The sequence below is a fragment of the Nothobranchius furzeri genome, chromosome 2, assembly GCF_043380555.1.
Source record: "Nothobranchius furzeri strain GRZ-AD chromosome 2, NfurGRZ-RIMD1, whole genome shotgun sequence".
Classification (NCBI taxonomy): domain Eukaryota; kingdom Metazoa; phylum Chordata; class Actinopteri; order Cyprinodontiformes; family Nothobranchiidae; genus Nothobranchius; species Nothobranchius furzeri.
Window position 1 is genome coordinate 24650901 of NC_091742.1, and position 22483 is coordinate 24673383.

The 22483-nt window shown below is 48.9% G+C and overlaps 1 long non-coding RNA gene across 1 annotated transcript; it reads left to right on the forward strand.

The window, feature by feature from the left end:
• The first annotated feature begins 1118 nt into the window (after nt 1–1118).
• Nucleotides 1119–8635, forward strand: LOC139066361 (uncharacterized). The gene is made up of 4 exons (XR_011519261.1): nt 1119–1273; nt 5726–5941; nt 7367–7603; nt 7973–8635. It is a non-coding gene; the product is annotated as an uncharacterized lncRNA (long non-coding RNA).
• The last annotated feature ends 13848 nt before the right edge of the window (nt 8636–22483 follow it).

Genomic DNA, 22483 nt, shown 5'->3' on the forward strand with positions numbered 1-22483 from the left:
GTCCTCTGTCCTACGGGCCACACACACACACGCGCACACACACACGCACACACACACACACACACACACACACACACACACACACACACACACACACACACACACACACACACACACACACGCACACACACACGCACACACACACACACACACACACACACACACACACACACACACACACACACACACACACACGGGACTGTCTCAGCTGTTGTTTTCATTAAGGAGTGTGCATGCGCGCCTCGTGCACAAGCCTACTACGTTACGCTTTTGGCCTGAGGGGGCAATCGCGAGCATAAAAGTTAAAAAGTCCGAAAAGTCCCTTTAATGAAATGATGCGGTTAAAAATGCTTTTTGATGAATTCGTATTGATTACATCAAGACAGTCACTCTGATGTAATACAGTCTGGAGTCCAAATCTGATTTCTTGAAATCTTTTTGCCGATCTTGCCAAAAAATAAACAAATGAGATCATTTTACTTTACAGTTCTCAGTACTTAGTTGTTTCATTTTCTAATGAAGTGGATGAAACCCAGACATGAGTCAGACAGAGATCCATATGCAATCACTCAGTTTCATTGTGTCAAAAAAGGGAAGCTCACAGCTTACCAAGAACTGGCTCTCATTAGATTCGACACCTCGGATTTCGTTTGACTTAAAGGTTTTAGAAATGTAGCCAAAGAAGGTACTTACCATAAAAGGAAGTATTAGCACTCACGTACAAGGAGTGTCTGATTTTAGACCGTGACACAGAAAGCACTTATAGCCCTGTAATCACTGGGTTCTCTGAATTCCGTTTTACACACTGCCCTGTTTGACTGATCTGGATTTGTCCATTTACGTCCTTTAATTGTTTACATGCAGGCCAAGGGAAGATATGGTGTCTGTGCTTGGCTGGTGGAGGACTTCCTGCCCATGCAGGCTTTACAGATCAGTTGGAGTTTAGCCTCGTGAGGCCTAACCGCTTTGTGAGGTCGTCACAGAAGTACTAAATCACCTAAGCTCATTAACTTTGGTAAATATTGTCAGCATACAAACACTCAGCTCTTTAAATTGTGCACTTTGTCCTCTATCTCAAACACACACAGGCACACACACTTTGCTAAGTAGACCATAAGTACATGATAGGATGAGCAGGGAATCAACTTACCTTCACTTTCGTTTCCTAGATCATGCTGCTGCACTCACGCTAGGAACTTCTCAACTCTGACCTCATGTAATGTCCAGCAGGAAACGTTAACGGAACTTATCTGGAAAGTTTAGTCAGTTCCTGGTAGGAAGGCTTCTTGATTTTTATCAAGCTTATGTCAAGCAATGCTTTGCTTTATTCTAGGAGGTTGCACAAGGGGTTAAGCACTGAGCAGGTCTAGATTCATGGAAAACTTTCAGGGAGTCCTCGTATAAACTTCATGGAAAATAGGAGCATCCAGGGTGAGAGCGTGTGCACTGGAACCAGTACTGTACTGGGCTGCAGCTGGTCGTGACAAATTAGCGGCATTCACAAAGGATCTCTGAAATGTTTAGAAGCGTTCATGAAGGGTCTCGTGTCCTTGTGTTGCTGGAATTTTGAACGTTGTAAAAAAATTGGAGCAACAAATTTTCTTTCCCATTAATTAGAGATTTGTGGGTGGAAGAAGCCTGAGAGTATGAGGACCTTGACACGTGGAAGAATGCTTGAATTGTTTTTACAAAATGCTCCCTCCATGTGCCTGTGAACTGATCTGGGGTTACTTGGGGCCGGAGGTGCTGCATGCCAATGGGCAGGGCAGACAATTGCTTTGGCCCCCAAGCCACTAGGGCCCCCCAGAGGGCTGACCAACTTTGACAAAGTTAGTAGTGATGGGAAATATGGCTCTTTAAAGGGAGTTGTTTGACAAAGTGGAGCTGTGAGAATGGGAGTGGGGTTGAGGGTTGTGGAAATATCCACGAGAGCGCGCAGGGTGGCGATGGTCTGGGGTTGGGATTTAGTGTACTGCTGAAGTCGGTGGGAGTGGGGGGTCACTGGAAGACAAGATGAAGGGTTCTCTACAAGGAGTCGGCTCTCTTCGTTCACTTTGAAAACCTCTTCAAAGGATTTGATTCGATCGTGAACATCACGTCACTACAAGTTACCCCTCCTTTCCACCGAAGCCGTCACCAGGGGCGGATTTAGGACTGAAGAAGATCTGGGGCTTAACACACACGCGCGCACACTCGCACACACATGTGACACGCACTAGTCAACATCATATATATTTGTCTTGTACCACATCATTTTTAATCTGAAGCTACATATTCAGCATATTCAGGGCAGAGTATTGTTCTTGTTAGTGTTTAGTGTGAGATGATAGTAAATATTCCCTTTCTTTCTCCAGCAACTTTACCTGATAGTAAGCTAACTTTAGGCAAACCAGCAGCACAACCAATATTTTCAAATAAGACTCACAAACCTGAGTCAACACCAGTCTCATCAAAGCTGGGGTTCTGTCGCCGTACTTTTTGGTCTAAAAAACGTCCTTATGTCCATCTTCACTCATGCGTTTCAGGCAGAGAGTGTAGAAGAAGCCGGCTGCTGAAGGGCTTCTTCTTCAGTGGTGGAGGCTCAGGCAGGCTGTATACAAACTATTGCCAGCTGCTCCCTCTCTGTTGGACTTTGGTACTGCATGTTACTTCCACGATTTAGATCTGGGGCTTTTCATAGAACATCCGGGGCTTGAGCCCAAGTAGCCGGGCCTAACGCCGCCCCTGGCCGTCAGCAGCACGTCTTGCTCGCGTAAGCTGCTGCTTGGCCCTTCCCACGAGACGCGAAGCAGCAGGGGAGCAGCTGTCACCGACAGAGCACGAAGTCACATAACATTAGCAAAATCAGGCGTGACTTCGTCAGTAAACACAACAACAAGCAGGAGAAAACTACAACATGGCTCACATAACTCACCATCTTGCCCCAAAACCGCAGATACGTCACTCCATGTGTTATCCTTCTTGATAACCCAGTCACAGTTTATAAAAACTGTGACTGGGATCAAACAGGATTGGGTACTTCACCACTTCAGTAATCAACCTTTCATCATCCATTATGGAAAAACAAAGGAGACCGCTAGCTAGGTGATAACTTTGTTTTTAAAGTAAACCAACCAGAAAGAAGTAAGTTTCTTTATTCTGAAAATCTCAGGAAGCTTCGCTCTGTCTCCACGTCCGATTTCCTGTCTTTCCTTCCCCCAAAATGTCGAACTTGACCCGTTTCAGAGGCGTAGCGCATAGAAAACAGAACCGGCGCGTAAGGGCCGCGACATGTTGCTCCTGAGACGCGGCCGACTCGCGCTGCTGATGGCTCCGGTGGAAAAGGTTCTGTTGACCACAGCGGTTCCTATCAGCAGCTATGACGTGCTGCTGCAGTAACATGCTGCTGACGGCTCCATCACGGCTCCGGTGGAAAGGATGGGTTAGATCGACAGCAGTAGTGAGAGCGGCCATTTATAAGTTAAAAAGTTAAGAATTACTGAAGCAAATCTGTCTGTCTCCAGGTAACCCCCCCCCCCCACACACACACACACACACACACAAAAAAATAAGTGTGTGGTCACTTATTCTTTTTCATCCCCTCTTCAAGCACTGCCTATGACAATCATTTTAAAAACCCTGTGACACTTGTACAAACTTCTATATTGCAATTTTGTCACAAGTGTCTTAGAAATTTTACTTAAAAATGTATTTCCAGTTTTGCCACCAACATCTCAGAAGGTTTGTTAATATTTCGTTTTTGACTTTCGAGAGGAAAATTCTGCTAAATTGTTTTGGAATCTGATCTTGAAACACAAAATGCAAAAAAACCCTTTGAAAATGTTTGGAAATCACCTTACTTAACTCGTTTAACTCATTTGTTTGCCAAACCCCTTTTCTAAGTTCATATTTCAAATTCATTGTCAGGTACACCAGAAACATTGCAACGGTATATTTTTGTACATCGTTCTGTAATCCAAGACGTTGCATAAATAAGATAAACAAGTGGAGCAAGTAGAGTAAATAAATATCAAGAGTTAACAATAGCAAAAGAAAGATGAAGAAACAGTAGACATACATAGTCAAGAGCTAGCAACAAAAACAAAATTTTGTGTGATTGAATTAGAAAAAAATTCAGAAGATTGCGGACAAAATGAAACAATTAAGATATTTCATGACAAAAATTTGTAAGAAAATATCAAGCCCCCACAATGCGGGACAGAAATTGAGGCCAATGCGGAAGTTAAATAAATTGCTGTTCCACCCTCATCCACTAGGGGCTGGTGTCAGAAGCGAGCTAATCCTCATTGACTCCCATGTTAAAATACCAATTTCACAGCAGAAATAAACATGTTTACAGCCTGGTACCAAAACATGTTTTTGGTTTAAATTATCTAGTTTACACTCATGACAACTCTGAGGGGGGTGAATTTTTTTCTCACTCTTCTGTTTAAGTGTATTAAAAGCCTAAAATTCTGAATAATTAATGAGCATCAGACCCACGTGACCGCAGAGCTAGCTCTGGCGAAAGGCCTCAACCTGAGCCTCGGCCTCGCCTGGAAATGTTCCGCCATTTACAATCTCTCAACTTAGACCTTTAGTTGTAGCGTTTGTGTATTCTTTTTGGATATTTTTTGTGCAATTGTTGGACGTAATGGCTTGCTGTGGCATTAATTGCACTAATAGAGCATCCAAGGAGTCTCCACTTCATTTTTTTCGGTAAGTAAAATTATATTTATGTATTTTAGGTCACTGCCGAGCTGAGCTTAGATTTTAACATGTACTGTTTAACCATGAAATTTAAATGTAATAGGGTAAAACCCAGTGCATTTAATATAATGCTGCACTTTAGAAAATGGGTTGAAATATTACATGTTGGTGGAGCTGGGTTCCGACTATCGGCTTGTGGAGCTCTCGGGAGCCCTCTGTTTTCCACCCGGTTCTCCCCTCAGCTCAGCGCATCTCTGATCACAGCGGCTTCTGTCTGCTGCGCGGGCTGCCGGCTTGTGGAGCTCTCGGGAGACCTCTGTGTTCCACCCGGTTTTACCAGCGGTCAGCCCGGCGTATCTCTGACTCAGAAGCTCTGGTGTTGTGCACAGTTAACTCCGGTTGTAGCTAGGTAGCTACCTCCGTTAGCTTAGCTCCCACCTCCGCGTTAGCTTTGGGTTAGCTTCAGGTTAGCTTGTAGCTAGTTCGACCGGGTGTCATCAGTTGATCCCAGGCTTACAGCCCCACCCTCAGCTCCACCTCTCTTCCCTTTTATGGAATTGTCTGGGCTTGACGGAACCTGTGACACGGTCAAAATGGCGGTGGTGGCCACCTCCCATTTCCCCTCAAAAATGTGTCATTGGAGCCTATGGAAATGAATTGTCCAGTATAGATGTCGATGGAAAATAGTGGTAAATGCCTTATGTGAACAGGCCTTCAATTTTTTTTTTTCATTTTTTTTACAAAAAATCGATCTATGTTCCATTTTAGTCTGATTCTTTCTGAAAGTGTGTATATTTAGTTGTCTGACTTCGCAGCTCAGGAAGACACTGGCTCGACTACACCTCCATGACATCACATACTGACTGAATTACATCCTTTTTAAGTAAAATCCAACTATAAAACAAACATTTCTAAACAAATGTATTCTTCTAGCTCACAGATGTTCTGATCACCATATTTTCAACATTTGAGTATCTATTAAAGCTCCCCTGTTCAATGTGAAAATGTGTCTCCTCCCTGCCCCCCCCGCCCCCAGCCTCCTCTCTCTTTATATCTAAACAGATCAAGGCTTGAGCCTGCTAGAGCCCTGCATTCATTAGACAGTCTGGTATTTGGCATGAGAGCTTGGGTCATACAAGGACATCCCAGAAAAACAGCCTGGACAGCACCTGCAGCAAAGCACTGAGTGGCAGGCATCCAGCCCAAACCAGTCTTCGTACACTGGCTAATGAAGATTCAGAGAACTACTCAGGTAGGATGCACACACTCACCATCTCCCTATTACAGAAACACTGTCTCATGCTCTGTGTGGTTGAAAGTGAGGTAAGATTGAGAATAAATTATGTTGTTGAATCCTTAAAACGGAGGCCTGCTCCTTTTAAATTTGTCAAGAATTTGAGTTGTAGTTACTAAGCAACCATTTTGTAGTTTCCTTTAGGCTTAATCCATAGATGTGGCAGCATGGAACCCAATGCATCACCTTGGATTACCAGCATCTTTTGTCCGCAGCATCATTCAATACAAGCGTTACAGAAGCGTATTGCCGTCAGTGCGGGAAAAAATATAGAAGTATTTGGTAATAATGAGTATGTTTCTCGATATAACATGATGTAAATCTCGTTTTAACAAGAAACTTTCTCGTAATAACATTATAAAAGTCCCGTTGGTTGGTTCTTTTCTAAACACAGAGTATTAAACACGGTGATCTGAGGATAGCTACAGTGTTAGCCAAAGCTTGTCAGCTAAATAAGGTAAAAACAAATCAATGCGCTGTGTTTAGAGAAGAACCAAACAATGGAATTTAATGGATTGCAAAGAACGAACGCACAAAAGAAATATAAAAGGCCTTTTAACGAGAACATTCCTCAAAATAGCGCGTTTCATAACTAAAAAATAATGAGATAGCTCATGACGTTTAAATGGCGACATCTCATGGGTTGTTTGAGTCTAGTCGGGAAGAAGGAGGGAGAAGATGGAGACTCCAATAGAGTCCCTGTCTGCCTTTTCAAGTCAACAAACCTTGTCTGAGGAATGAGTGACAAAGTAGGGCATACATTTAAAGTCTGCATGCAATTAGCATTGATTTTACACAGTTCTATGTTAATGAATGTATCTGTATAACCATCTGTTATTGGAAATGAGACCTAGCTTTGAATGGAATTTGATTGAATGGAACTTTTATGTCACACGTGTAAGGTTAAGGCCGGGGACACACCGGCGCCGAAGCGCCGGGAGGCGAAGCGCTCACGCAATTCGGCCGCTGCTCCTCAGTTCAGACCAGACGCTTGTTTCTCCGCTCCGGTCGAGGCGCGCCTCGTAGTTTTTCTTTTAACCACTTGGTGTCCTCCATTTCCTCTCTGCTTTTTCTCTGCTCTTTTCCTCGAAACCCCCCTCCCCCTTGCTGTTTTTGTGTGTGTGTTTGTATGTGTGTGTGAACCTATGGTGTGAACCAGTTGTTAATAAATGGCCTACGATTTTCTGCCTCTCTGTCCTTTTTGCTCCGGTTGAAATACACCCAAAACCGCACCCCCTTCATGTGGTCACACACACAAAAGTTCGCTGTGTGTGTGTGTGTGTGTGTGGTTTTTATGCAGTGTCTGTTTACGAACACTATCGCGGAATTGTATTTTGAAATGCTTTATTTTGTTAAATTTACCGGCCTGCCTCTTATGTCTAGGTTTGACTTCCTGCCAGAATTGACGCGGTTCACCGGCGGCTCGCGAAAAAAATAGAGCAGACGCCGAAACGATTGCTGCATGGCGCGGGCCGAGAGAGGGAAGGTGGCAGCCGTGTCAGAGGTTGACGTCAAGTTCGAGGTCAAGCTAGAACCCGTGGGGGTCTGCTCGCTGACCTTACACGGGATGACTTAGAAAGAGTCCAACAACTCCGGCAACAGTTGGTGGCAGTGGAAGAGGTATGCGTGCATATCTAACTACTAACTTATAATTTTGCGCAATAAACGCCAAAAGCAAAGCTTTTTTTGGAGCTTTTTTTGCTCCATTACGAGTCCAATTATTTCATCTGCATGATTATCCCGATTTTGAATGTGTGAAATATGTTATGTGGATTTATTCTAACGTATTCATAACATACTCTGCTCCATCCAACATTATGAGTTACATTGTTCTACAGTGAATACACAGAAAATTGTTGTGAATGTACTTGATTTTATTCCAAACATTTTGCACTCAAGTTCCTTATGCCTGTAACATGTAGTATTTGAAAGTTTTGTGAGTCCATTAGCCAATCACAACAATTTAAAAGTGTGATTTTGCATTCACAGGCTAGGATAAAGTGACTGACGCTAGAAGAGTGCCAACAGCTTCTACAAAGATGTCTCACACGGGAACCTAGTTTCATCTTTGACCTGATGAGTCTCACCCCTGATCACCCACAACCTGGACCTTGTCCTCCACAGTCACCCAGCTGGTGTGTCTGTCTACAGTGCGGAAATATGGCAACACCGCTGGAACAAAAATGCTGTCAACAACAACCACAGAACTGTACATCACTGTTGCCACACATGGACTTATACATCTTGAATGAAGGTGCATTGAGACTGGCCTGACGAATCTGGATCGACCTTAGAGCGGAGGTTGACATCCACGATCTGGGAGAAAGCCATAGGCAGTTCCGCTATGCTGCATACAGGAACTTTATTGTCTGGCAGTATGGCCTTCTGGGACCAGGTGTTAGAATTGTTATACCTTCATGTTGTGTGTGGAAAATTAGAGATCGTTTCCCAGATCCAAATGGACAGTATGTAGGCTTTCTTCCATCAAGAGTGTAAAACATTTGTAGATGCCTAATAAATCTTTTTGTAATTTACCTAAAAAAAAAGAGACCTCAAGAGCTTTACTTGCACACTCATAACCTGATTAATTACACGGTTGTATTCTGACGCTTCAACTATGTAACATTTCCAGGTTTTAATAAAAAAAGTCTTCCAAGGTTTTCAAGGTGTTCAAACACAACTTTATTTACATTTATAAATACATAAACAATTTACCTCAGCAAAAATTTATTTAAAAAATTTATGCGGAAATATAAACAAATGGTTATGAAATTTTTTTTAGCTCTTATGTATAAAATCAACATTTTATGAATGGCATACATCCACCAGAAAATGTTTGATATGGCACATTATGTACAGCTGAAATAGAAGCACAAATTTTGGTACCCTTTAGATGTAGGTACAGTTGTAAACATCAAGTTGTCTCACCTCGTCTTACCTCCTTGTAACATCTCGGTTCTTTTTTATGATTAGATTTGCTTCCAGTCATGTTGATGGATGCAGCAAAACTGGTCCATTTGTTCGAAAACATAAAGTACATTTATTCTACTAAACCAGGCATAGAAGCACATCATCGTGGGCAGCATGCAATCAGGATTCTTGCATCACGCCCGCGCCGTGGCTCTGATGTGCTAAACGCAACAACATCACAGAGGACATAATGACAAAATTACAGGAGCAAAAATAAAACCCCAAAACAACTTTTCAGAAAACGAATTACCACAGAAATGTGCCGCTTCCAAGAACATCCATTCACATTTACCAGTGCACAGTTGCACAACAGGGGGAACACAGCCTCTCACAAAAGGGATCACACACACAAGAAAGAACATTTACAAAAATGCAATTGCATAATGGGGGGAAAAACATCCAAAAAAACAGTGAAAGAAAAACTTTTAAATATTTTACACAAGGAGCAACACAAAAGACCACATTTCACACATTATAGAAAGATTACATTTTGTAAAATACTGTAAGTATCTTTTTTGTTTGTTTGTCATTTCTTATTGAGCGGAGCTAGATTTGCTTGCTTGTTACACAAACATTTGTTTGGTTCTTTAATTTGTCATTTGATTATCTTGCTAAAAATTTGAATTTTTCCATGTTTCTAAGTGTTTTTTTTAGCTAAAGACATTTCACCAAATCCTCTCAATCTTTATTGATTCTCTGTTAAGTGAACACTTGTCTGTGAGCATGCTGTCTTGAGTGCAGATTACGGTGCAGGTAATCCAAATTTCTGCTCAGCAGGTGTGTTGTGATACCTTTGGCTGCCCCTAGAGCTTCTCTCTCCTGCCTTTGCTCCAATTCTGAAATTCAGGATTAAAAGGAAAGACAACATTTCTTAATCAATCTGTTTTCTTTCAAAAATACACAAGACTATTGATCATGGTGTGTTTTTGATCACTAGTTACGCAACTGTATTTTTAAAACTCAGATCACTTCCATCATTTACAAGATTTAAGTGTAGATTAAATAATCTGAGAAGTAATATCCCCAAACTTTAATTCCTTTATGGTTTCATGGGGACAAAAGACACACATTTTTACTTTGTCCTGTATTTGACTTGTCTTCGACAAAGTCTTGACCCTTTTTTCTCAATATGTCTAAGCTAATATTTGTTCCCGACCACTATCAACCTAACCTACATGCACTGTTGTCTGTTGGGTAATGACGGGTCATCACCTTATATCTGTCAATAAGAAGCATGAAGTGCTTCCAGGAACCTTTGTACCTAAAACGCCGATATGAAATAGAAGCAGTTGAGCAAAGTGACATGCTACATAATTTAGAGATGGATTTCTTATTCTATTATGAGCTGTTTTCATTTGAAAACTGGTGCCTGACGGCTTTGAGTTTAACTCATTTACTGCCATTGACGACAAAAGCCATCATTTTAAATCCAGCTGCTCGCTGCCATTGATTACTAAAGACTCAGAAAATCGTCAATTGCATTTTTTTACAGGGTGGGCGTCGGAACGAGCCCCCGCAACGTAAAAATTAACATTGCGTCTCTAAAGCTGATCTTAATCCACGTATGTCACATGTCACGTGATCAGGAAGCAGAAAATCCATGTAGGAGACCGTTTTGGGACACTGCTGTGAAAAAAGTGAGGTGCAAACGGGAAAAGCTTCTGCAGCTCACAATTTGACAACGGTTTATGATCGAACAGATAACGCTAGAAACACCCTGATTCTTCCTGATGTAAGAAGTGAGTCTAGTCTTTCTTTTGGTATTTTTGGCATTTACATCATCATAGAACACAATGTTCTGTGACTCTTCAAATAATAATGAAAACGCTCTAAAAATTTGCATGCATGTTTAGAAGAAAAGAACAGCGCTGACACAGCATTAATAAGCCCTGGATGATTGGAAAATAAAATATGCACACAAACATGCTTGGTTAGTAAATAAAACACACTTGCCTACCAGAAGAAGTCATTCGCTCTCATCTTCCTCTTGCACACTAAAGCCATTCAAGTCCTCTTCTTCAGTGTCGGAGTTGAACAGCCTCAGAAGAGCTTCGTCACATACCTTTTCTGTGGCGATGTCAGTGTCACTGTCCGTGTTGCTGTCATCATCCCCGGGTGAAGCTGGCTTGAATGAGTTCATCCCGCTGCCGTCTCCTGCGCCGAACCATGGATTCATTCATGCCAAGCTTACGTGTGGCAGCACTGTTTCCCTCCTTTACTGCCAGATCCATGGCCTTCAACTTAAATGCGGCATCATATGAACTCATACGTGTAGTTACCATGATGAGGGGGTATGGATTTGAAACAGATTCTTCGTCGTGCCGGCTGCTTGCATGTGCTAAATTAAAATGAGCACTTTCTTCGATTTCCACTTTTGACTTCCACCTGTTTCACTTTCTGCTAAAGCGCCCCCTAGTGGCAGGTGAAGGAACATCTTCAGTAAAGCCGCACCTCATTATGAGCCGCATGGCTCAAAGCGTGGGAAAAAAGTAGCGGCTTATAGTCCAGTAAATACGGTAAATACTTCTGCCTGCTCCTTTTCAAACAAATAATGGAATTAGATTTTGTAATGATATATGTGTTGTAGAGTTAAATCTGCACACTGAAATAACCTCTGTTGCTATGCAGTGGAGATTCTGAAAGATGACCAATCAGATTAACCTATGAAGCTTCTATCATATATATATAAATATTCCGGATACTTATATATCGGTCTACGTTCATACATCAACCTGTTTGATCTGATTTCAATCCAAAGATTAATGTTTAATTTAGATAATTAAATTTAATAGCAAAAGTTATTTTAAATCAGAAGCTAGGATCTTTGCTTTCAAATAACCAGAAATATTATACCTTTTCTGTGTTTCGTTTCAATAATGAGGCAAGTTTAAAAATGAAGAAATTTATTACTAACAAATTTTAAACTGAAAGATTTGAAACGACAATTATAAAATGACAATTCATGGGTGGCAATTTTAATGACAATTTTCAACAGTTTTGATATTAAACTTGTTTAAAAGCAAACCTGTGACTGATTGGAGCTAAAATGAGAATGGTGAGTTTTGGATGCGTGAATGAAGTTCTCAGAAGGTTTCTCTCAGGAAGAATGAAAAGCGTTCTGGATGGAATGGATGTTTTGCGGATAACTGAGTTATTTTGAGAGAAACAGCATCAAACGCATCCTCGTGTTCTACCTCACCCTGTCAGGCTGATCAGACTGGATGAAGGAGACGAACAAGGTGAGACGTTTAACAGTTTTATTATTTCTCTGGTCGTATCTCTGTGAGGAAGAAACGATGACTGAGATGAGAAGCCGGTCACGGCGTCTTCCATATATAGCCTTGCTTGGCTGTGACGTGGAGGGAATCCCCGCGAGGAGCACGCTGGGAGCTCCCCACGAGGGGCATGTCGGGAGTTGTGGTCCGAAGGTCAGCCGGGAGATACCTGAGTCCTGACAGGACCCCCCGGTCCAGGGACGGCTCCAGAAGTCCCAGGGCGACCCCGGCGGACCCAGAAGTCAGAGATCAGGGAAGGGTCCAGGATGGACCAAGCCGGCTCCCAGGAGCGTTCCTCGGGGCCATAGTCCTTCCAGTCCACCAGGTACTGCCAGCCCCGACCCCTGCGGCGAGCGTCCAGGATGCGCCGGACGGTGTAGATAGGCTCACCGTCGAGGAAGCGGGCAGGAGGCGGCGCCGGAGCCGGAGGCGGGAGAAGGGAGGACTCCACGTAGGGCTTCAGCCGGGAGGTATGGAAGGTGGGATGGATGCGGAGAGTAGCCGGCAGCCGCAACCGGTACGTGACCGGGTTGATGACCCTTTGGATGGGGTATGGGCCGAGGAACCGAGGGGCGAGTTTCTTGGACCCGGCACGGACCCGAAGGTCAGCCGTGGACACCCAGACCTTGTCCCCAGGAGCATAGGAGGGACCAGGACGGTGTCGACGGAGATGCTGGTGAGCATAGCTGGTGTTAGCTCTGGTTATGGAGGCTCGTGCTTTGATCCAGGCGCTCTTGCAGCGTCTCACCATGGCTTCCGCTGCCGGAACGGCGACCTCGGGTTCTTGGTGGGCAAAGACCGGGGGCTGGAAGCCATAGCAGACCTCGAAAGGGGACAGCCGAGTGGCAGATGAGGTGTGAAGATTGTGGGACAGCTCCGCCCAGAGGAGGTATTTAGGCCACTGCGAGGGTTGAGCCGAGACAAAACAACGAAGGTACCGACCCAGCTGTTGGTTAGCCCGCTCCGTCTGGCCATTGGTCTGCGGGTGGTAGCCTGAAGATAGACTGACCGATGCTCCCATCAGCCGACAGAAAGCTTTCCAGAACCGGGCCGTGAACTGGGGCCCCCGATCCGAGACCACGTCGACTGGGAACCTGTGGAGGCGCACCACGTTCTCCAGGAACAGTTCCGCTGTGCGTTGGGCTGAGGGGAGACCCGGAAGGGCGATGAAATGGACAGACTTGGAAAAGCGGTCCGTAACCGTCATGACAGTGTTGAGGTTATTGACCGGCGGGAGACCCGTGACGAAGTCCAGCCCCACGTGGGACCTGGGGCGGCTGGGCACCGGAAGAGGTCGGAGGGCACCAGCCGAGGCCTGGTTGGGGTTCTTGGAGCGGGCACAGACGTCACAGGCGCTGGTGTATTCTTTCACATCCCTCGCCATGCCTGGCCACCAGAGGGCTCGCTGGAGGAATTTAAGAGTTCTGGAGAAACCAGCGTGGCCAGACAGGCGTGATGATTGGGCCCAGGACAACGCCCTGGGGACATAGAGGCGACCCGCGGGGGTCTCTGGAGGCGCGGGGTCGTCCCGGAGGGCGTTCTGGATAGCTTCCTCCAACGGCCACCTCAGTTGGCCCAGGAAGCGGTGTTCCGGGAGGATTGGCGCTGGCTCGGACGAGGGCGTGGAGTGGGTGAATTGGCGGGAGAGGGTGTCCGCCTTCTGGTTCTTGGCTCCCGGGCGGTAGGCGAGATGGAAGTCGTAGGGTTCAAAGAAGAGGGCCCAGCGAGCCTGGCAAGGGTTAAGCTGCTTGGCAGATTTAATGTGGGTCAGGTTCTGATGGTCAGTCCAGATCGTGAAAGGCCGAGTGGTGCCCAGAAGCCACTGCCTCCATTCCTCCAATGCCCATTTTATGGCCAGTAACTCACGGTCGCCCACACCGTACTTCTGCTGGGTGGTGGAAAACTTCCTGGAGAAGTAGGCGCAGGGATGGAGCCTGTCGTCGGGCCCGCCTTGAGACAGGATGGCGCCGGCGCCGACGTCAGAGGCGTCGACCTCGACCACAAAGGGAACTGCAGGATCTGGATGGCGGAGGATCGGGGCCGAGGTAAAGCGGGTGACCAGGTGGCGGAAGGCCCGAATGGCGTCGGGAGTTAGACGAAACAGCTGGCCAGGGGAGCCTGGTCGAGTGAGAGAGGTGAGAGGGGCTACGAGGGTGCTATAGTTCTTTATAAAACGGCGGTAAAAGTTGCAGAAACCCAGAAAACTCTGCAGTTGTTTCAGGCTGGTTGGCAAGGGCCAGTCCTTCACCGCCTGGATTTTCTGAGGGTCCATGGTTATCCCTTTGTCCGAGATCATGTAGCCCAGGAAGGATATGGACTGCTGATGGAAGGAGCATTTCTCGGGTTTACAGTACAGGTTGTGGTCCAGGAGCCGGGTCAGGACGGCGTGAACATGATGGATGTGTTCGGCCTCGGATTTGGAGTAGATCAGTATATCGTCCAGATAGGCGAACACCCACCGTCCCAGCATGTCGCGGAGGACATCATTAATGAGACGTTGGAAGACAGCAGGGCTATTGCATAGTCCGAAGGGCATAACCAGGTACTCCCAGTGGCCGGTGGGTGTTATGAACGCGGTCTTCCACTCATCCCCGGCCTTTATACGGACCAGATTGTAGGCGCTCCGGAGATCCAGTTTCGTAAAGATCCGTGCCTGGGAGATGGCATCCAGAGCGGTAGTGAGGAGCGGCAGAGGATGGCGGTCCTTAACCGTGATCTTGTTCAGACCCCGATAGTCTATGCAGGGGCGAAGATCGCCTTCCTTTTTCTTCACGAAGAAGAAGCCAGCGGCACCCGGAGAGGAGGAGGGTCGGATGAACCCCTGCTGGAGGGCCTGGGCGATGTATTCTTCCATCGCTTTGGTCTCGGGAGGTGTGAGAGAGAAAAGGCGCCCGCGGGGAGGACTGGTTCCGGGTAGCAGCTTGATCTCCATATCATATGGCCGGTGAGGTGGCAGGGAGGTGGCGCGCCGCTTGTCGAACACCGCGGCCAGGTCCCGATAGGGCAGCGGCAGGTGGGGCGGTGTGGAGCCGGGGCCCCCGTCCGGAAGACCCGCCGAGGATGGAGGAGGAACGAGGTGGGTCTGGCACGAGGTCCCCCAGCCCAGCAGGCGGTTCTGGGACCAGGAAATATGAGGGTCGTGGAGACGGAGCCAGGGCCAGGATTAGAGGAGAAGAGGGAGCAGAAATGACCAGGAAATGGAGGGTCTCCTGGTGGCCTTGGGTGATCATACGGAGTGACTGGGTTCGGTCTCGGACTGGGTAGGGTTGGAGAGGCCTACCGTCCACCGAGGTCACTGGTATAACTCTCTCCAGGGGTTGTAGGGGGATCTGTAGGCGTTTTGCCAGATCTAGGTCCATGAAATTGTCCGCGGCCCCCGAGTCCACCAATGCGTTTACGTGGAGTGAGGCCTCACCATGGAGGAGGGTGACAGGAATAAGGAGACGGTTAGTAGCGACAGGGGTAGAAGAAGACCCAGACTGAGCGACCCCAATACTCAGTGGGGCCCCCCGTTTCCCGATCGTAGCGGGCAGTCCAGGTGTCGGTGGTCGGGAGAGCCACAGTAGGCACAGAGTTCCTCGCGCCACCGTCGTAGTCTCTCCTCGGGGGGAAGGTGGCCGAGCTGCATGGGCTCCTCCGCCAGCATGGGTACAGGAGCTGGCGTGGGTGAACGAGGGCGAGGCACCGGCGTCCTGGGTGGACGCGTGGATAACTTGGGTCGAACCAGAACCCGCTGGTCGATGCGCAGCGCCAGATCAACCACCTCATCCAGGGTCTGAGGCAGCTCCCTTCCCGCCAACTCATCACGGATGTAGGGTGCCAGCCCCTCCAGGAAGGCGGCCCGCAGAGCGGAGTCATTCCACTGCAGCTTGGCGGAGATGGTGCGAAACTCCGACGCATAAGCGCACACCGAGCGTTCTCGCTGGCGGAGTTTGAGAAGGCGTGTCTCTGCTCCCACTTCGCTGCTGGGGGGAACAAAGGTCTTCCGGAGAGCGGACACAAACGCAGCATAGTCGTTGCAGGCAGGGGATTTGGAATTGTAAAGCGCAGCAGCCCACTCCGCGGCGCGTCCGGAGAGCAGGGAGGTGAGATGTGCCACTCGGGAGCGCGCAGATGGGTAGCGTCCAGGTTGGCACTCGAACTGCATGTCCAGCGTGGCGAGCAGACCATCGGGGCTCCCCGTCTCCCCGTTCCACCTCTCCGGCAGGCTGAAGTGGGGCTCCTCCCTAGGAGCAGAGCGGGTTGGCTGCTGGAGTGCAGCGATCTGTTGCTGCTGATCGTTTGCCTGTTGTTGGAGAGCCGTGAGAGCCGTGGATAGACGCAGGGTGTGGTCGGACAAGGAGTTCACCTTGGTGTTGAGCTGATCTACCATGGAACGCAGCTGCACGTTCTCGTGGCGGAGACGATCGATCTCCGTCGAATCTACTCGGATCTCAGTCATCCTGTCAGGCTGATCAGACTGGATGAAGGAGACGAACAAGGTGAGACGTTTAACAGTTTTATTATTTCTCTGGTCGTATCTCTGTGAGGAAGAAACGATGACTGAGATGAGAAGCCGGTCACGGCGTCTTCCATATATAGCCTTGCTTGGCTGTGACGTGGAGGGAATCCCCGCGAGGAGCACGCTGGGAGCTCCCCACGAGGGGCATGTCGGGAGTTGTGGTCCGAAGGTCAGCCGGGAGATACCTGAGTCCTGACACACCCAAACAGGACCCTCTTGTGGATCCGGAGATCAGGAGGATGGTGATTCATCCAAGATGAGACTCGGGGCTGGCAGGGAAGACGCGAGTGTCCAATCGTCTGGTCCAGAGTTGTCCTGGGTACACGGTTTATGAAGCGTTTGGCAGATGGAGTGTTCTCTTCTTAACTTAACTTCAGAAATCAATGACTCTGGTAGAGTCTTCGTTAGCTGGTGACAGTTTCATTTATTCTTTGGCTATTCTGGTCGGCGTGACTAGAACAGCAGGCAGAGGGTCAGGGCGGCTGTCCTTGGGTCCTCAGTTTTGTTTCAGAACTGGATGGAATCTGTGATGGTTAGTTTAACTAAAAGCTCTCAGACCACTCCCACTCTCTCCGGAAGAAAGCTTGATCATGCGTCAAAAACATGTGATGCAGTTATTGTTTATCTGGACTCTGTGTTAGCTGGATAAGGTGAACTTGACCTTCTGATATGCTGAACACATCTTTTACTGTCATCATAATCATTATTATAATTAATCATTATTATACCCAAAGCATTCATTCGTTTCATGTATTTAAAATACCTTTATATTGGACCAAGTGACCATTTTATGATGATTATATTAAACAGTTATAAAATCAATGAGATTATTAATTATTATCTAATTATTATATCACGACTTGCAGTGTTCTTTTGGCACGGAACAGCAGATGGTGTTATGATCTTGAGCAGACATCGTGGCTCCTTGGGTTAATCTGTGGATTCAAAAGTACTGTTTGACCCAGCTTGACCCAGCTGGGCAAATGTGACCTTTGCCACAAATCAGAGAACCTTCATCACGCTACAGTGTGAAACGTTTGAAACAAAAATTAACTGAACTAAACAATTCACAATTATTAAACAACTATTCAAAGTTATTGAGCAATAATTCAGATAATTAAATTTAATAGCAAAAGTTATTTTAAATCAGAAGCTAGGATCTTTGCTTTCAAATAACCAGAAACTTGTGCCTTTTCTGTGTTTCGTTTTAATAATGAGGCAAGTTTAAAAATGAAGAAATTTTATTACTAACAATTTAAAACGGGAAAGATTTGAAACGACAATTATAAAATGACAATTCATGGGTGGCAATTTTAATGACAATTTTCAACAGTTTTGATATTAAACTTGTTTAAAAGCAAACCTGTGACTGAATGGAGCTAAAATGAGAATGGTGAGTTTTGGATGCGTGTGTCACACCCGGTCATGTCTCCCCGTTTAGTTCAGCCTTGTGTCTCGTTGATTACTCCCACCTGCCTCTCGTTTCCCAATCACCTTAGCTCCCAACCCTCCTGTATTTAAACCCTGTCTGTTCTTTGTACTGTGTCGGATCATTGTTTCATTGTCCAGCGTGCTTCAGTATTAAAACCCTTTGAATGTGCTCACCTGTCTGCCTGTTTTCCTGCTCCGCGTTGGATCCTCATCTCAGCTCCGTTCCTCTCAGCAGCGCGCTGGCAGAATGATCCGACCCAAACCCGTTGTGAGATCCAGCGAGGAGATTCTCCCGTGGGAACACCTGCTTCAGTGGCTCACTCCGAGCCACCACCCAGCTTCTCCATCGCCTTCCCCTGCTTCAGTTCTGCCTCGCCGAAAACGCCGTCCTCGGCCATCAGCCGCAGCAATCCTCGCTGCTCTCCCGGAACCGGACGAGGGGTCGGACCGGGAGCCGCTTCCGGATCGCTCCAGCTTCGTGGGCACCTGACTGGCTGTGTGCTCCCCGGGAGTTGGCCCACGGCGTGGGGAGGCATGCCGGGCTCCACCGCAGCGGCTGGTCCCTGGACGGAGCCGCGAGCTCGCTGCAGTTCTGGCTCAGTGCGCCAACTTGGACACGCCCCCAGTCAGACCAGCAGTCCCGTCTCCGGTCCAACTAGCGCCTTCGTCATCTGCAGGCGGAGGAACCACGCCCACAGCCCAGCTGATGGAGCTCCAGGTGGAGCTTGACCAAATCCGCCAGCTCGTCAGCCTCCAGGAGAGTCACCTGGACACTCTATCCTCCCCGAACCGCCAGGAGAGGAGTGAGCCCGTCCACCCAGCGGAGCTCGCTGGTCTCCGGGCTGAACTGGCCCAGCTCCATCGAACCCTCAACCTCCAGGAGCTTCAGCTGGACGGGCTGTCCCCCCTGCTCTCACGGCTTCCAGCCCTACCAGTTCCACCACTTCCAGTCCAGCCTGTCCAGGCAGCCCCTCCTGCAGCTGCCTCGCCTCCACTCCAGAGGGCCCAGAAGCAGAAGGGACGGGCTCAGAAGCAGAAGGGATGGGCCCAGAAGCAGACGGTTCCGGTTCTGGCCCCGAAGCGGACGGGTCGGCCCCAGCAGTCGGCGGTCCAGCAGTCGGCGGTCCAGCAGTCGGCGGTCCAGCAGTAGACGCCCCCGGACCAGAAGTCGACGCCCCCGGACCAGAAGTCGACGCCCCCGGACCAGAAGTCGACGGTCCAGAAGTCGACGGTCCAGAGGTCGACGGTCCAGGGCTCTGTGGCCGACGCCCCTGCCAGTCCTGTGGCCGACGCCCCTGCCAGTCCTGTGGCCGACGCCCCTGCCAGTCCTGTGGCCGACGCCCCTGCCAGTCCTGTGGCCGACGCCAGTCCTGTGGCCGACGCCTCTTCCTCGTGTTCTGAAGTCGACGCCTCTTCCTCGTGTTCTGAAGTCGACGCCTCTTCCTCGTGTTCTGAAGTCGACGCCTCTTCCTCGTGTTCTGAAGTCGACGCCTCTGATGACGTCGCTTGTCCAGAAGTCGACGCCTCTGATGACGTCGCCTGTCCAGAAGTCGACGCCTCTGATGACGTCGCCTGTCCAGAAGTCGTCGCCCCTGATGACGACGTGTCCGAAGTCGTCGCCCCTGATGACGACGTGTCCGAAGTCGTCGCCCCTGATGACGACGTGTCCGAAGTCGTCGCCCCTGATGACGACGTGTCCGAAGTCGTCGCCCCTGATGACGACGTGTCCGAAGTCGTCGCACCCTCCTCTGATGACGACGTGTCTGAAGTCGTCGCCTCCTCCTCTGATGACGTCGCCTCCTCCTCTGATGACGTCCCGTCTGATGACGTCGCCTCCTCCTCTGATGACGTCGCCTCCTCCTCTGATGACGTCGCCTCCTCCTCTGATGACGTCCCGTCTGATGACGTCGCCGCCACGTCCGATGACGTCCCGTCTGATGACGTCCCGTCTGATGACGTCGCCTCCTCCTCTGATGACGTCCCGTCTGATGACGTCGCCTCCTCCTCTGATGACGTCCCGTCTGATGACGTCGCCGCCTCCTCTGATGACGTCGCCGCCACGTCCGATGACGTCCCGTCTGACGATGTCCCCGAAGTCGGCTCGTCTGACGACGTCGCCGCCTCCTCTGACGACGTCCCCGAAGTCGGCTCGTCTGACGACGTCGCCGCCTCCTCTGATGACGTCCCCGAAGTCGGCTCGTCTGATGACATCGCCGCTGCCTCGTCCTCTGAAGTCGGCTCGTCCGATGACATCGCCGCTGCCTCGTCTGGGGATGCTCTTTGCACTCAAGAGGCCGACGCTCCATCCAGTCCGGCGTCTCCATGGTCTCCGGTTCCGATGGTGGTTTTGAGGGCAACGCCGGCCCAGCCTGCAGTGACTTTGTCGCCGGCCCAGCCTGCAGTGACTTTGTCGCCGGTCCAGCCTGCAGTGACTTTGTCGCCGGCCCAACCTGCAGAGCTCCTCTTCTGCCGCAGGCGCCGGCCTCCAAGGGCCCGCCGCCTCCTCATCTGCCGCAGGCGCCGGCCTCGAAGGGCCCGTCGCCTCCTCATCTGCCGCAGGCGCCGGCCTCGAAGGGCCCGTCGCCTCCTCATCTGCCGCAGGCGTCGGCCTCGAAGGGCCCGTCGCCTCCTCATCTGCCGCAGGCGCCGGCCTCGAAGGGCCCGTCGCCTCCTCATCTGCCGCAGGCGCCGGCCTCGAAGGGCCCGTCGCCTCCTCATCTGCCGCAGGCGCCGGCCTCGAAGGGCCCGTCGCCTCCTCATCTGCCGCAGGCGCCGGCCTCCAAGGGCCCGTCGCCTCCTCATCTGCCGCAGGCGCCGGCCTCCAAGGGCCCGTCGCCTCCTCATCTGCCGCAGGCGCCGGCCTCCAAGGGCCCGTCGTCTCCTCCTCTGCCTCAGACGCCGGCCTTCCAGTGCTCGTCGTCTCCTCCTCTGCCTCAGATGCCGGCCCCCAGAGCTCGTCGTCTCCTCCTCTGCCTCAGACGCCGGCCTCCAAGAGCCTGTCGTCTCCTCCTCTGCCTCAGACGCCGGCCTCCAAGAGCCTGTCGTCGCCTCCTCCTCTGCCCCTCTGCTGGTCCCTCTGTTCCTCTGGGCCCTTCCTCCTGGTTCCCCTCCTCCCACCCTGCTCCTCGTTCCTGTGGGCGTCTGGGATCCGCCCCTTGAGGGGGGGGGGTACTGTCACACCCGGTCATGTCTCCCCGTTTAGTTCAGCCTTGTGTCTCGTTGATTACTCCCACCTGCCTCTCGTTTCCCAATCACCTTAGCTCCCAACCCTCCTGTATTTAAACCCTGTCTGTTCTTTGTACTGTGTCGGATCATTGTTTCATTGTCCAGCGTGCTTCAGTATTAAAACCCTTTGAATGTGCTTACCTGTCTGCCTGTTTTCCTGCTCCGCGTTGGATCCTCATCTCAGCTCCGTTCCTCTCAGCAGCGCGCTGGCAGCGTGAATGAAGTTCTCAGAAGGTTTCTTTCAGAGAGAATGAAAAGCATTCTGGATGGAATTGATATTTTGCGGATAACTGAGTTATTTTGAGAGAAACAGCATCAAACGCATCCTCGTGTTCTACCTCACCCAAACAGGACCCTCTTGTGGATTCGGAGATCAGGAGGATGGTGATTCATCCAAGATGAGACTCGGGGCTGGCAGGGAAGACGCGAGTGTCCGATCGTCTGGTCCAGAGTTGTCCTGGGTACACGGTTTATGAAGCGTTTGGCAGATGAACGTTCTCGTCTTAACTTCAGAAATCAATGACTCTGGTAGAGTCGTCGTTAGCTGGTGACAGTTTCATTTATTATTTGGCTATTCTGGTCGGCGTGACTAGAACAGCAGGCAGAGGGTCAGGGCGGCTGTCCTTGGGTCCTCAGTTTTGTTCCAGAACTGGATGGAATCTGTGATGGTTAGTTTTACCAAAAGCTCTCAGAACCACTCCCACTCTCTCCGGAAGAAAGCTTGATCATGCGTCAAAAACATGTGATGCAGTTATTGTTTATCTGGACTCTGTGTTAGCTGGATAAGGTGAACTTGACCTTCTGATATGCTGAACACATCTTTTACTGTCATCAAAATCATTATTATAATTAATCATTATTATACCCAAAGCATTCATTCGTTTCGTGTATTTAAAATACCTTTATATTGGACCAAGTGACCATTTTATGATGATTATATTAAACAGTAATAAAATCAATGAGTTTATTAATTATTATCTAATTATTATCATCACGACTTGCAGTGTCCTTCTGGCACGGAACAGCAGATGGTGTTATGATCTTGAGCAGACATCGTGGCTCCTTGGGTTAATCTGTGGATTCAAAAGTACTGTTTGA